At 35.5% G+C, this 17,515-nt stretch overlaps 1 protein-coding gene across 4 annotated transcripts in view; it reads left to right on the plus strand.

Moving 5' to 3' along the window:
* CCSER1 (coiled-coil serine rich protein 1) overlaps nt 1-17,515 on the plus strand; it is a 1,490,059-nt gene that overhangs the window by 1,087,720 nt on the left and 384,824 nt on the right. The window lies entirely within an intron of this gene.

Here is a 17,515-nt window from a genome sequence, read left to right on the forward strand (position 1 = left end):
AGTTTACATTCTGTCAATACGCATGTGGGAAGCAACATAGCGTAGTGGTTGGAGTAAGTACTATGGTATTAGACAGAAATGACTTAACTTTAGCTTGGGCAATGATAATTTTGGACAAGTTACTTTCTCAATATCCTCATATAAAATGAGGGATAATAATATCTACTTCATAGAATTGTGAAAGGATTAATTTAAAACAAAGTGATTAGCACTGAGCTAAATATTGTTGTAGTCACTATTATCAGTAGTAAATAGTGATAGAAAAAGCATTTTGTGATACCTCCAAAGACCTCTAACAAACTCTTAAAGAAATTATTAGTTTAAAAAAATTTGTGGAAGAGAAATGGAAGAAATATATAAAATGCTACCAAGGATTACCATTGAAATGTGTGGCAGTGGCTAACAGGTTTTTCAAATTTCATCAGTTATGCACATTTGACATAGTTTGCTTGCATTCAAAACATGAAAAAACAGTAAAAATTTTTAATACCTCCTTGGTCTGGGAAAATTGCCTTAAATTATGACAATGTTTCTAAAATTTTAGATAAAAGTAATTGGTACAGTATTCACCCCAGAGAGGTGAGTGTTCTTGTTGCTTAGAACAGAACATACTTTTTCAATGCCTTCGTTCCTAATCCAACTTTATATTCCCTATTTAGTATGCCTAATCATTATTCTAGGGCTCATTTGAAAACAGTTGTTCTTAATTGTAAAATTGAGCTGTGCTCCATTAAGCTCCTGCCGAGCTGCTTTTGAGATCCTTGGTGGTTTGGAATGCGGAGATGCATCCACATTCTCCCCCTGCCAGTCCTTTTCATCTTTCCTCTCTAATGCCATCCCTCAGCGTTTCAGCTGCTAAGTGGTTCTAGCGTATGTCTGATATAATTTTCTGGTGACTGATGCACTGTTCTCACTAGTGGTATGTCAGCAGGAATGCCACCTGTGTCTGAGAATTCAAAACCAACAGGACAGTGTATTTTAATGGAGCAAGAGGGAAAAATGTAGAATTAAATGGAAAGAAGCATTCCAGTTCTAACTTCTAATATTTAATTTTGGAGAAACTGTGAGGGTAAAAGAAAAAGTGAATGTTACATGAGCTTTTAAATTAACCCACAAAGAAACTGAAGTATTTTTTATGAAATTTTTATTCCTTTTTAAAATAATTTAAACTTCTATTTTAGATGCAGGAGGTACATGTGCAGGTTTGTTACATGGGTATATTGAATGATGCTGAGGTTTGGGGATATGAATGATCCCATAACACAGGTAGTAAGCATAGTACCCAATAGGTAGTTTTTCAGCCCTTGCCCACCTCCCTCTCTCCCTACTCTTATAGCCCCCAGTGTCTATTGTTGCTATCTTTATGTCCATGTGTATTCAATATTTAGCTCCCACTTATAAGTGAGAACACGTGGTAGTTTGTTTTCTGTTTCTGTGTTAATTTTCTTACTATAATGGCCTCCAGTTGCATCCATGTTATTGCAAATGACATGATTTCATTCTTTTTTAATGGCTACATAGTATTACATGGCATATATGCACCACTTTTTAAAATCTAATCCACTGTTTATGGGCACCTTGGTTGATTCCATGTCTTTGAATGGAACTGGAGATCATTACGTCAAGTGAATTTTTTTTTAATGTAATGTCTCAACTTTTGATATGGATGTTTGTACATTTATTTATTCACTATTTGTGAATATCTAACTTTGTTTTGTTCTAGGGACTTGTCTGGGTACTGGGAAAAACAGAGATGTAGTGCTGCTTTCACAGAACCCAGAGTCTACTTTGGAGCATACAATTTTACCAAAATAGGTCTCCCAGCTTCAAGTCTACAAAGTTGTTTTATGGTGATGTAGTAAAAAAAGTTAATGGTAACATCCATTCATGTCAACATTCCAAATGAACTCCTTGCTAAATAATGAAGAATGCTTGTCCTCTGGCTAAATAATGAAGTATGTTTGTCCTCTGTAAAGTAGACATTGCACTTAAGTGGCAGGCTTCTAGAAGTCCACAAGGCTTTTCTGGGGAGGAGAATGGACAAATTTGATTTAAGGATCAACTTTCAACTGCAAAATCAAAGTAGTATAAAAATTGTAGAATGAATTTACAACTTGGATTTACAAAATTAATTTGACAATAAAGTCATTGTAGCAATAGACACGGGATCCTTTAATAAAGTCAAGAAACTCGAGTTTCTAAACCTGATGTTGAGCTTCACCCCCATTCCCTATATCACTGGTGGGTTGGTATGTCATGTTTTCTCCACCCTCTGGACCACGACATTGTTGTGGATTCTTCCATGGAAAAGCCCTAACTGTTATTACTGTGCTTGTTATGTTGTCTCATGCAACAACATTCCTATATTTATGGAAATGCCAGACAAGTTTTGTCTGTTTGGGTTATAAATAAAACCTTTCCTCTACTTAGAGAACTAGACCTTATATGTGGGTTGAATAGGGGTCTTTTCTCTGGAATTAGAAAAGAGAACATAAATTTCACTCCTGTGCCTTTTGCCTCCCTCCTGTCACCAAAAGGATTGCCAGAGTTATTAAAGAAGAGCAGGTAACAAGGCAAGAGTCAGTGAGAAACCACACTTGAATTTCTTCTTATTCAAATTATTCTATCTGCCTAACCAATGTATGAAACAATAGTTATCTCCAGTTTGATAATCTTTACTCCACAGAGATTAAAGTGCCCACATAAATATGTAGGTATTTAATGAACTCACAATTTGTTTTTGTAATAGGTTACTTTTTGAGATATAATTTTAAAAACCCTAGACGAACACCCTATATGTGATCACTTAATTTCAGTACCTTTTGCCCATAAAGAGACCATCAACCAATTATTGTGATTCCTTCCCTACTTTATTATTCTCTAACATATTAGTCTGTTATATTACCTTGATATTCCCAAATGCTACTTAAAATTCTTTTATTTCTCTACCTATTCATAGTTCATATTTCCTTCTCTACTTTCACTAGACTAGAAACTACTTGTGAGCAGACTCTATTTTTCTTGTTCATGTTGAAACAACTCTGGTTAAAACAGAGCTTGGAAAATAGCATATTTACTATTCTGAATGAGTAAAAAAGTCAGTCTCCATAAATGGAACAAGATTATCTGTTCTAGAAGTAATCATTTTTAAAAGAAAATGAGACATTTCTTCACCTACCACTTGCTATAAGAAGGGCTTATTGGAAAGACTATTTATATATCAAAAGTAATTGTTTTTAAAATTGTTAATTAAATTTCAGATGTCATGTCAATTAAATCCTTTTACTTGAAATTTCATGAATTGAGATATTCAGTTAACTGGAACTCCATATGTATAATATGATGGAAATTTAAATTCACAATGGAAATATTGAGAAATTACAAGACTCCGAAATATCTTTTTGTCTACAGAAAATGAATATTGATTTAATAAAGTTTTAGAAGTTAAGGAATCTATTGTTTTTTCTTTAATTATCAACAACCCATTTATATATAAAGGGTATCCAGTGTACTTTAATTAGAATATTTAACTAATTAGTAGATGCCATTTATTATGATAAAATATACCTTTGTACCTATATATGGTGAGCCTTGATAAACATTACCGATTTTCTAAAGTTATTGTTATTCAGACACTTAAGAATAAGATTACTTTGAAAGAAATAATGATAGCTGATAAATAGTGTTTGTATTTGGATTTTTCCTTGAAAAAGTCCAGTGGAATTGATAAAGTACATATGCCTTTAAAAAAGATACTATACATATTTATTAATGTATTAAGGTTTTCTAGAGGGACAGAACTAATAGGATAGATGTATATATAAAGGGGAGTTTATTAAGGAGCATTGACTCACATGATCACAAGGTGAAGTCCCACAATAGTCTGTCTGCAAGCTAAAGAGCAAGATAGCCAGTCTGAGTCCCATAGCTGAAGAACTTGGAGTCCCATGTTCAAGGGTAGGAAGCAACCAGCACAGGAGAGAGATGGAGGCCAGAAGACTAAACCAGTCTAATCTTTCCATGTTCTACTGCCTGCTTTATTCTAGCTGTGCTGGCAGCTGATTAGATGGTGCCACCCAGATTGAGGGTGGGTCTGCCTTTCACAGTCCACTGACCCAAATGTTAATTTCCTTTGGCAACATCCTCAAAAACACACCCAGGAACAATACTTTGCATCCTTCAATCCAATCAAATTGACACTCAGTATCAACCATCACATTAAGTACATTAATTCTGAAGAACCCAATAATGATCTATGCTATTATTAAAATCCAATGATAAGTAAAAAACAGGATTTTTGTGTGTGTGCCTTGAGGATCTGCAAAGTGGCCAAACTCCCTGAGGACTTGAAAACTGCTTAATTTTCCCACCACCAAAATTTCAAATATGAGTTCATCTGTTTTGATCCTCTCCCTCTTGTAACAAAAGCGGTCTGTGTTCTGAATCTCATACACTTTGTCCTCAAAACTTTTGCTTATTGGGTTACCAACCTTTATTTGACATCTCACCTCATTCCCAGATTTTCTGCTTGAATATTTCAAACAAGATGTCAACACTGAGCTTCCCAACTGATGTAATTTGTCAGACCTGCAGCTGGTCAAGAAGAACCTCCCATACCTGCCTCCTCCAGGCCTGCCTCTAGGAGCTGGCTCTCTTGTCAGTTTATCACAGTGCGCATAAAATGTTAATCACTTTCTTATGAGTAACATGATGCATTAAGTAGGGAAACACTGACTTTATAGCATTTTTTTTGTTTGTTTGAGACAGAGTCTCAACAGTCCAGACTGTCGCCCAGTCTGGAGTGCAGTGGCACGATTTCGGCTCACTGCAAGCTCTGCCTCCTGGGTTCACGCCTTTCTCCTGCCTCAGCCTCCCGAATAGCTGGGACTACAGGTGCGTGCCACCACACCCGGCTAATTTTTTTGTATTTTTAGTAGAGACGGGTTAGCCAGGATGGTCTCCATCTCCTAACTTCGTGATCCACCCGTCTCGGCCTCCCAAAGTGCTGGGATTACAGGCGTGAGCCACTGCGCCAGGCCTATACCATCTTATTGTTATTTTTTTATGTTTAAGAGACTTTCCCTTAGCAGTCTTTCTTACACATAGGGTACATACTTTCCTTTATTATTTTACCCTGTTACATTTTCATAGTACTTTTTATACTTCGTAACTAAATCTTTACATGTTAATTTATGTTAATTTACCCACTTGTCCATTTTACCAGTGAGTGAAAGGGGCAAATAAAACTGATACGCTTGGATTTCATCTTATTATCTTCTTGCTATTGTTTGGAACACAAACAATATTGATATGAGAAAGGGAGGGAGAAGGAAATTGATTAAGCCAAGATTTAGGGGGTATTGTGTCCGGAATTGGTGGGTTCTTGGTCTCACTGACTTCAAGAATGAAGCCACGGACCCTCGCAGTGAGTGTTACAGCTCTTAAGGTGGCGCGTCTGGAGTCTGTCCCTTCTGATGTTCAGATGTGTTCGGAGTTTCTTCCTTCTGGTGGGTTCGTGGTCTCGCTGGCTCAGGAGTGAAGCTGCAGACCTTCACGGTGAGTGTTACAGCTCTTAAAAGCAGCGTGGACCCAAAGAGTAAGCAGCAGCAAGAGCGAAAGAACAAAGCTTCCACAGTGTGGAAGGGGACCCGAGCGGGTTGCCAATGCTGGCTTGGGCAGCCTGCTTTCATTCTCTTATCTGGCCCCACCCACATCCTGCTGATTGGTAGAGCCCAGTGGCCTGTTTTGTCAGGGCGCTGATTGGTGCATTTACAATCCCTGAGCTAGATACAAAGGTTCTCCACGTCCCCATCAGATTAGTTAGATACAGAGTCTCAACACACGGGTTCTCCAAGGCCCCACCAGAGCAGCTAAATACAGAGTGTCGATTGGTGCATTCACAAGCCTTGAGCTAAACACAGGGTGCCGATTGTTGTGTTTACAAACCTTGAGCTAGATACAGAGTGCCGATTGGTGTATTTACAATCCCTGAGCTAGACATAAAGGTTCTCCAAGGCCCCACCAGAGCAGCTAGATACAGAGTGTCGATTGGTGCACTCACAAACCTTGAGCTAAACACAGGGTGCTGATTGGCATATTTACAAACCCTGAGCTAGATACAGAGTGCCGATTGGTGTATTTACAATCCCTGAGCTAGACATAAATGTTCTCCACATCCTCACCAGAGCAGCTAGATACAGAGTGTCGATTGGTGCACTCACAAACCTTGAGCTAAACACAGGGTGCTGATTGGTGTATTTACAATCCCTGAACTAGATATAAAGACTCTCCACTCCCCACCAGACTCAGGAGCCCAGCTGGCTTCACCTAGTGGATCCCCGACCGGGGCTGCAGGTGGAGCTGCCTGCCAGTCCTGCGCCCTGAGCTCGCATTCCTCAGCCCTTGGGTGGTCGATGGGACTGGGCGCCATGGAGCAGGGGGTGGTGCTCGTAGGGGAGGCTCCGGCCGCACAGAAGCCCATGGAGTGGGTGGGAGGCTCAGGCATGGCGGGCTGCAGGTCACGAGCCCTGCCCCGCGGGAAGGCACTAAGGCCCAGTGAGAAATCGAGCACAGCATGGTGGGCCAGCACTGCTGGGGGACTCAATACACCCTCGGCAGCCACTGGCCCGGGTGCTAAGTCCCCCATTGCCCGGGGCCAGCAGGGTTGGCTGGCTGCTCCGAGTGCAGGGCCCACCAAGCCCACACACACCCGGAACTCCAGCTGGCCCACAAGCGCCGCATGCAGCCCCGGTTCCCGCTCGTGCCTCTCCCTCCACACCTCCCTGCAAGCTGAGGGAGTGGGCTCCAGCCTTGGCCAGCCCAGAAAGGGGCTCCCACAGTGCAGTGGGGGCGCTGAAGGGCTCCTCAAATGCCGCCAAAGTGGGAGCCCAGGCAGGGGAGGTGCCGAGAGCAAGTGAGGGCTCTGAGGACTGCCAGCATGCTGTCACCTCTCAGTATGACTAAAAGTTGATGAAACTGATTTTTATAGAAGCTTACTATTTAGAACTTAATGATACATAACACTAGTGTACTTTGAGGAAATTTCATTGAATTGTTGGGCACAACTGTTGTTCTTGTATACTTAGCACTTTCCCCTTTGTTGTGAAGACAGAGCCCTTCTCTTGCTTTAGGACACTATACTTTGCATCGATCCTTCACCCCTAGTAAGAATATCGATAATATTGCCTTGCTTATATTACCATAAGTGACCAACACTGGCCCATCTGTTTATCACCTACTCCTGGAAACTGATTGATTCAGAACTAACAGGTATACCAACCAGGGTGATTAGAATCCTATTCTTGGTAATTGACGTAATGTCAACACTAAATACGATACAAACCTAAAGCAACTGTGGCCATTTTGCTACCACAAAGAGAACACCTGATTAAGTATTAAACATACACAGAGAAAGACAAAAGACAGAACATGGAGGGAGAAAGAGTTCCAATAATCTCCTCCCCACACATAGATTCAGGCAAGCCTAAATATTCCTGAATTTTTCAGTAGTATAAATATTTTTGGTTTAAGCTAATTCGAATTGATGGGCTATAATACAGAGTTTCTTAAATTTATTCTAATCATTGCTCAAAAACACATCTCAAAATTCATTTTCAAATATAATTGTTATAAAAGCCAGTATGTGTCCAATCTCACAGATGATTTTTACACTGGCCAATTTTCTTTGGGCAAATAAAAGTGAATAGTCAATATTTACAGTCTGGCTTTTTTTTTTTTTTTTTAAACAGTCTCTCTCTGTCACCCCAGCTGGAGTGCAGTGGTGCGATCTCGGCTCACTGCAACTTCTGCCTCCTGGGATCAAATGATTCTCCTGCCTCAGCCTCCCAAATAGCTGGGTCTGCAGTCGCCTGCCACCACACCTGGCTATTTTTGTAGAGATGGGGTTTCACCATGTTGGCCAGGCTGGTCTCGAACTCCTGACCTCAAGTGATCTGACCACCTCGGCCTCCCAGAGTTCTGGGATTACAGGCATAAGCCACCATGCCCAGCCCAGTTTGAATTTAAATTGTAACATTTATGTATTTAAGCTTTTGGTAGAAGGAAGTTAGGAAGAGATTCACAAGAACTTTCTCTGAGCTACATTCACTTAGGGCAAAAGATTCCTGTTGGTAACATGCTATTTTTATCAGGATTACTGCTTCTAAAATAGTACAATATATTTATAAAAATTATGGAGATATATATTTTTACCAACCTAAATCCATTAATTTTAATCACAAACCTATGATTGTTAGGATTAGTATCTGTCTCTCATATCTGTCTTAAAGAAACAAATTTATATAGATAGAAATTTCTGTGTAGAGTATTTCCCATACTTTCATTTGACCAGTGTTTTTAGAACCTCTCTTAAAATGTAAATTTACTCAAAACATCATATATAAATCAGTTAAGCCTAGAGTTCTTCTAGTTCAAGTGAGAATGGGAGATCCACAGTTTATCCCTTTTGACCACTTCCCTCCCGAGTCACTTTTGGGAAGAGCATAGGGTTTAATGAAACTGTTGAACTATACTGGGCATGTTAAAACGCAGGCCAAAGGTAAAAAGTGACAGATAGATTATTATTGTACACAGGTAGTGTATTTTTATCCCCATCACATTGTTTGGTAACTACTGTCTTTTTAAATGTCATAAATTGAGAAGAAGTTTTTGTTTTGTTATTCTAGTAAGAATTGCCCCTGGAAATGTATGCTAGTTTCTTGCATGCTGCTGTGCTCGTTGAAAAGGTGGCAATGACCTGACAGATGGGACAAGGAATTTATTTTGCCTGAACAATCATATAGTTAATGGAACATTTAAAAATTGACTTTTTATGATTATGTGATTAACAGGAATAATTCCTTTAAATACACTGTTTGCTAAGAGCTAGAATACAATGAAGGTTTGGAATAGCTGTCTTCTGTGTCAAAAAGAGTGACAATTCAGAAACAGCTGAAATAAGTGATATGGGTTAAAGGGAATTGGTACATGGAATTTTCTTTGTGTAAGTAGTTTACTGTTCAGTGAGCAATTTACTAGTTCAACAACGGTAGCAGTGTCTTTCTCTTTTTTTATTTTTGGCCTACTTCACATAACCCTGCAAGCAGTTGTGCTGAGGGATGTGCTGAAAATAGATTTGCCAAAAGAGTAGGTTTTAGGTACACTTACTGAAAAAAAAGAAAAGAAAGAAAATTTAAAAAGATAACTATATGAGATGATACATATGTTAATTTGCTTGACTGTAATAAGCACTTCACTATATATACATATATATCAAAATACCATGTTTTACACCTTAAATACATACAATTTAAAAAACAAAATGTGAAAAAGTCATATGTACAGAATATGTAGGATAAATGGTGTAGTTGAAAAATTAACTGACATATTCAATACAGATATATTAATTTAGTTAAATAAACTAACATCTCTAGGGATTAAGCTACCTTTATGATAATTTAGAATCCTAAAATTCTGTGAGATAAAAATATATAACATTTTGGAAGGATGGCCTCATGTTATTTTACATAGCATCATATATAACCTTTCAAACTCATATCAGTCTTTAGTAATTACCTTACCAGTAGTTCTTATTTATATCTGTCTTGTATTTTTTCTATCATAACATAGTTGTTTTCCTCTAACATCTCACTATCCACAAAATGCAGTCAATTTCTTTGATTATGTGTAAGAAATAAGTGAATGCTTTACTATAAATATGATTTCTTTAAATAAGTTATCATGAATTTCCTTACTGAAAACAGTCTAATCCTCTGTTTGGCTGTGCATAGTTAGTAACTCAGATTTTCCTGTATTTCTATTATTATAGTACATAGATAGTATTGATCAAGATACACATTTATTAAAGAGTGTTATAATATTAAGAGCTTTAAAAGGTTATGCACATTTTCTGATAAAAATAATATTTGTGTATTTTCAATGGAATGAATAACCCATAGGCATGGATTGGAAAATAAAAATATGCTTATCTGTTAATAAAATTATAATAACTTTATCAGGTCAAACACATGTAGTTCGAACTGATCTTTAAAGTAATTAGTCCCTTTTAATAGGTATTTCAGTCATAAGTTTAAAATTGAGGTTAAAAGATGTTCAGGTTCACTGCCAAGCATTGTGGGTATAGAGATGAGCAAGTTGTACACAGTCCCGGCACTCATATATATGCTCTAATGCTGGAAACAGTCCATTAATAAACAGCTAGAGTCCAGTGTGATAAGGTTATGCTCAGAAAAATGGGGTATACTATGGATAATTACTTATAAGAGCAAATTATGGTAAAAACATATTGTCCGAAAGGGAAATTGTTAAATAAATAAATTATAATGAATAACTGTGTTTTACTATAACTGAATATTCTGAATCTATTAAATATATTTTCTAATGCATGTTCTATGAAGAAAATATGCACAATAATGTTGTTACAAAGAAAAGGAGGAAAAATACATTAATTCTGTGTTATCTCCATCACACATACACATATATAAAGAGAGAGAGAGAAAATGTGGGGGAGGGAAAGTGTGGCTGCTACTGTGAACTGATTTTCAGGGCTTGTGAGTGAAGAAGCACGGATTATGCTCTGCAAGACAAGCAGAAGGAGGCAGCATATGCAGGAAGGTGAGCGCAGCCGAGAGAGGTGTATTCCAGACTGAAACAAAGTCTGAGAGTGTAGTAGGCATCCAACAGCCATAATCGCCACCCTTGAGTTCTGTAAAACCTCTTTGAATCTTAAAATACCCCCCTTTTACTTAGCTCAATTTATTTTCTATAATTTGTAGGCAAAAGAGCTTTAAGTAAGAGAGGTAAAAATGTTCAATAAATACAAGATTAGAAATTAGTATTCTATAAGAACTTATCTATTCCTCATACTATACCTTTTGGTGCCTGAGAATAGTGTGCAGATGAGCTTGCTTAACGATCTCAAATAAGCTTCCCATTATAATATTTATGCTTTCCCAGGTAAGGCCTCCCTTTCTATATTCAACTTTAAAGCCGAATTACTGGGTTTTTTTAGTATCTAAGATGGCTGAAGTAATAGGGGTTAGGGGAAATTGCCTTGCATTGCAGAACCATTCATTGAGCACTGCTGTCCAACAAAATTGTATGTGATAATGGAAATATTCATTCTGTGCTGTCCAGTATGATAGCCATTAGACATCAGTGACTATTGGGCACTGGAAATGTAGTTAGTACAACTTGGAAACTGACTTTAAATGTTAATTAATTTTAATGAATATAAAATAAATAGCCACATGTGGCTGGTGGCTACTATATCAGAGAGCATAGCCTTAGAGTGTACCTATGAGAAATAGAGATATTATCAATGTTATGTTGGTGTAAAAAAATCACAACTATCTCTTATTTTCTTATGGACACTGGATATTTTCCTGATTTATAAGATATTAGTTGACATCACTAACTGAATCTTTAAAATAATGTTTTTTTCTTATTTTACTGAATACTCAAAAAAATGGAAAACTTAAAAGAATTCAAATTATGCCTTCAGTCTCAAATCTTATGAGTTTTGCTAAACAAAACAAAATGAAAGAAAAAGCAAGCAAACAGGAAAGAAAATGTAAAAATATATCAAGGAGCAGGCAATAGATAGTGAGTTCGTATTATTTCCTTAGAGAAATATTTGTTTAGAAATCAAATAAATTTTGAAGACATGTCTGAAAAGTGCATTGTAGACAATACACTATCATTGTCAAATAAAACACATAAACATGTAGACACTTTGAGCCAATGTATCTACAGAAAAAAAAATATGTAGGCAATCTTTTTGGTCTCTAGAAGTTGGTTTAAAAGGTACATAAGTATAATAAAGAATAATTTTAGCATATGATAGTAAGAAATCAGTAAGTGCTTAAAAAATGAGTAAGTGCTGTAATAATTCCAAAGGGGGAAAAATCACTCTGGCACAGATGGCCTCAGAATACATAACTGAAATTTAGGTAGGGCCCAGATAATTTGCAAGGTGAAAAAATAGTTTTTAGGAGGGAAAACATAGCTGAGGATGGGTAGTGAGAAGGTATATAGGTCTATACAAGGGCAAATGGTGGGAAGATTTGAGAAGGAAGATTGGAGACACATAATGGATTTACTGAGGATGTCCAAAGAGTTTGGATTTCATTATTAATAAAATAGGATAAATCTGACTGAGTTGTAGAGAAAATCCTTAAGAAACTCATAATATAGACACCAATCACGTCTGCATCTGTTAAATGAGCAACCACAGATGTATTGGCTAATTCAATCTATCATTTTCTGGAACGCACGTTGTCTATGCAATGAAGTTCATCCTTTCAAAAATATTTATTGAGTATAAAAATTAATAGTAAGGTACCTTTTTATAACTAAAAGATTATTTCCAAACAATATTCATATTTGGAAGGAAGGCTTAAATTCAGGCACTTCAGAAGTTGCTCAAAGTGGCTTTTTTTTGTGGCAGAAATAGTGTGGTGACTGAGCTGTTCTTGAAAATATTAATAACTCCCGCGCCCAATGTGAGAGGAAAAGCAAACCAAAACCTTACTTGGCTTAGAAAGCAAATTTGCTAAAGCATGCAAGTTAGCATTGCTGCAAATCCACTCGCATCGGTCTACCTTTATCTACTGTGCTGCTTACATATATTTAACGAAATGGTAATTTATACAAAAGTATGCAGCACTTTAACAAGAAGAAAGAAAACAAAATTGTAAGTAACCTATGGGAGGCAAAGAGATGAGGTCCTTGTTTAATGTTCATTCTTTAAGTCTGTGACTAAAAGCAAAAACGAAAACATTTTTCCATATTCTTCTTAGATTTGTCCAATGTCTTTGTGTGACAATGGAAATATTTTATATCTGCACTTTTCGTATGTGCTATTAGTCATATGTGGTTACTGAGCACTTGAAATATGACTACGTGACTAACTGAAATTTTAATTTTATTGTTTGAATTAAATTTAATAAGGCAGGTTATTTAATCTTATCTATATGGACAGCTAATTCATATCACATAGGACAAAAATATCAATAATTAGGAAACCTAAAGGGTCAAGTGTAAGTTTTGAACATTACATTCCAAATATACACTAACATCTCCCTTTATAAATGTGTCCAGCCTACGCTAAAATAATTTGGGCATTAAACATGAGAATATTTCCTTTCCAAATTCCTATCATTTCTTCTCATTGTTACTATTTTTTTTAACCATGAATAAATTCCTTGTGAGAGACTACAGTGAGAAAACAAATTTTTTTTTATTCTTTTTTTTTTTATTATACTTTAAGTTTTAGGGTACATGTGCACATTGTGCAGGTTAGTTACATATGTATACATGTGCCATGCTGGTGCGCTGCACCCACTAACTCGTCATCTAGCATTAGGTATATCTCCCAATGCTATCCCTCCCCACTCCCCCCTCCCCACCACAGTCCCCATAGTGTGATATTGCCCTTCCTGTGTCCATGTGATCTCATTGTTCAATTCCCACCTATGAGTGAGAATATGTGGTGTTTGGTTTTTTGTTCTTGCGATAGTTTACTGAGAATGATGGTTTCCAATTTCATCCATGTCCCTACAAAGGACATGAACTCATCATTTTTTATGGCTGCATAGTATTCCATGGTGTATATGTGCCACATTTTCTTAATCCAGTCTATCATTGTTGGACATTTGGGTTGGTTCCAAGTCTTTGCTATTGTGAATAATGCCGCAATAAACATACGTGTGCATGTGTCTTTATAGCAGCATGAAAAAATGATAAAGGGGATATCACCACCGATCCCACAGAAATACAAACTACCATCAGAGAATACTACAAACACCTCTACGCAAATAAACTAGAAAATCTAGAAGAAATGGATACATTCCTCGACACATACACTCTCCCAAGACTAAACCAGGAAGAAGTTGAATCTCTGAATAGACCAATAACAGGAGCTGAAATTGTGGCAATAATCAATAGTTTACCAACCAAAAAGAGTCCAGGACCAGATGGATTCACAGCCGAATTCTACCAGAGGTACAAGGAGGAACTGGTACCATTCCTTCTGAAACTATTCCAATCAATAGAGAAAACAAATTTAACAATAGATTTGATGTTGACTCACAGGGATTAAGAATGAAAAAATGTGTATTAGGTAAATGTTAGAAGAGGCAATATTAAATATCTGCAAATTTATCCATTGAATTCCAATTTAATAAGATGCTACCCTTGAAAATACTTTTTATATCAAATCAATATTTTAAACATATATAAAATTTCATAATTTTATTTATAAAAATAGCAATGTTTTAGAATTTCTTATCACAGTAAGGTAGAATTCTTGAAATAAAATGTTACTGTGATAGACTTTTACCTGGAAACAAGAAATATGATATATATATGTGTGTGTATATATATGTATATAATTATGTATAATATATATAATATATAATTATATACAGTTATATACATGTATAATTATATACATATACTTGTATATAATTATATACATTATATATAATATATATGTATATATTATATATGTAATATATATGATATAATATATATATTCATATATATTATATATATGAAAATATACAGTATTTCTTAAATTTAAGACTGCAAATTATAAACTCAGGTGTAATTATGATGGATAGATACCTACATATTTTTTCCATAGGGATAAAAGGACAGGTAATATATTCCTGGATGTGAAAAGAGTAAACAGATTATTCAATTTTAAAAATATTTTTGATGTAGATTAAAACCTTTTAACTAAATATTGTTAAGAACCCACAAAGGAAGGCAGAATTTGTGTATTCTGTTTCTCTATGCCATTGACCTGCTGCATGTTTTGTTGCCATAACCTTAATTTTCAGTCTCTCATGTATTCATGCACAACCTTTATCCTCAGAGTTTGGTTTAAATCCTGATTTTGATGGTTTCAATCTGTGCGACATTGGGTAAATTGTCTTACATTGCATACTCAGAAAAAACCTTTAAAAGGGGTTAGAATGGGTTAGGAGCAGAGGTGATTCTTATGGTAGAATCTGAGTAACTAAACCTGAGCTCAGACTGCTATTGCAAGCATGCCACAAAAGGGAGGTAACATATGGTCTGAATAAGGGAAGTAGAAATAATTTGTAAGTTGACAGACAAAAACATTATCAGAATTAAATTCCTTTTTTTTAAATTATACTTTAAGTTTTAGGGTACATGTACACAATGTGCAGGTTAGTTACATATGTATACAAGTGCGATGTTGGTGTGCTGCACCCATTAACTCGTCATTTAACATTAGGTATATCTCCTAAGCAGAATTAAATTCCTAAAATTAATGACTCAGAGAAAAGGACTAAAAGAAGAAGACAATGAAAGATATATTAAAGAAGTGGTCAAGGAAAAATGCAAGGCAGCAAATGATGGTGATTCAGAAAGAGATTTGATAAAACATATGGAAAGGTAGATCAGTTAATTTGGAAGAATATATTTATTGGTGTTTATTACATTTGAATTTCTAAGATACTTATTTGTGCAACACAGCTATGATAAATCATTGGAATTTGCAAGAAAAATAAGAGTTTGAAAATCTGAAAATGAGTAACAGAGAAAGTTTTATGCTAATGATTTAAATGAAAAGTTATCTTCTTAAATACAAATAGGGCAGAATTTTATAGTGTTTAATATATCTTTATGGGGGCATGTGAGGTGAATGGATAAATCTAAAGACATTTGGATTGGACTCTGGAAAGTGTCTCTTTAATGGAATTGTATATGCTAAATAATTCTGTAGTGATTAAAGATGTGGGTGTACTTTGAAGTAAGACGCTTAAATATTATTTCAGCACTTACGTATTATGAAACTTCAAGTAAAATTCTATGCATTTGTCTCTTTCTCTTTTTCTTAGGGTGGGGTTGTTGGATAAACTTGTACATTTCATTTGCACAATGGAGCTTGCTCTTTAAATACAGGAAATCATTGTGTGGTCCAATGGTTTAGAGCATTATATACTTTCAGTTGAGATTATTTCAGTTTGAATATCACTTCAATAGTTACTAGCCATGTGAGTTTAAGTAAATATATCACAGTCTCAGTTGCATCATCTGTAAAATGGTCATAAATTATCATAATATTTAGAGTTAAAGGATTATGAGGATTACATGAATTGATCCACATCTATTAGCACAGTGCCTGACATAACTGCACACTCAAAAGCTGTTCTCTATCATTATTACATAATATATAGCTAGTTACCCAATAGTTTATCTTTGTATTATTAGTTAGCTATGTCATTGCATAAGAAACCTTGACTTATTAATGAACTGTTTCCTACAATTTAATTTTAGTTAGTTATCTAAAACATATAATGCATTAATGCTAGTTTTATATAATTCATAAATATACCATAAAGGAGTTGAAAAATAGCTACAACTTAAAACAACAGACAATATTTAGTTTAAAAAAAAAGGAAACCAGCAAATAAAGGAGATCAGCAAGCATAAAATAGAGTACAAAAATGACACTCAGTGATTTCTCTTGGCTGGAATCTACACATTGACTCACAGAAACCGTCAAGAGCATTCTAATTTTAATAACATTATAATGTGTGTGTGTTTGTGTGTGTGTATGTGTATGAAGACAAAACTATTTTGCAATGATATTTAGCAAAGAAACAGTGTTTATTTTAATTTTTTTTTAGATTCATGGGGTACATGTACTGTTTTTTTTTTACCCAAGTATATTGCATAATGCTGGGGTTTGGGTATCTAGTGAAACCATCACCCAAATATTGAACATAGTATACAATAAGATAGTTTTTCAATACTTTTCCCCTCCCTCCCTTCCCCTTTTGGAGTCCACAGTGTCCATTGTTTCCATCTTCATGTCCACGTGTACCCATTTAGGTCTCACTTATATGTGAAAACAGGAAAGGCATTTTGTAACATTTAAATTATGAATTACCAAATAGGGTCCATGAAATTTTGTGTTTGGTTCTTTAAGTTGAAATTTTGTCAGTTTTGAGAAAAAATATCTCAATTGCCTCTGTGTCAAAAAGTGCAGGCTGTTTGTAAGTGAAGAAAAAGAAATAAAAAGAGAATTTGTAGATTCATCATCTATTTGGTTTTTATTTTTTGCATGTAAATATTGAGCCAGTCAGAATTCTCCTCTCAGCATGCAGTTCTGTGACTTTATTTTATTTCATTGTTTTAACCACTCTTGTACTTGACCACATTTATTCACCTACCAAGGGAACTTTTCTGCTTCTTCTCCCATTATTAAAGAAATCCTAGATTGAGTGAGGAAAGGAACAGAAAATATTTTGAGAAGACCGACAATTGTCATGATTTGAGTAAACATATGTATCCTGCTACTCGTTTTCTTAAAGTACAATTTTGAATATAATAATTATTCAGTGTTCTTGAAAACTAACAAACACATTTTTCTAAAGAAGTACGTTTCTAGTTTTTAGAAGCAAACACCTGTTTCTTTGGTGAAGAAAACATATTTTCAAGATTGTTTATAAGGAAA

Source organism: Pan paniscus, chromosome 3, assembly GCF_029289425.2.
Source record: "Pan paniscus chromosome 3, NHGRI_mPanPan1-v2.0_pri, whole genome shotgun sequence".
Lineage (NCBI taxonomy): Eukaryota > Metazoa > Chordata > Mammalia > Primates > Hominidae > Pan > Pan paniscus.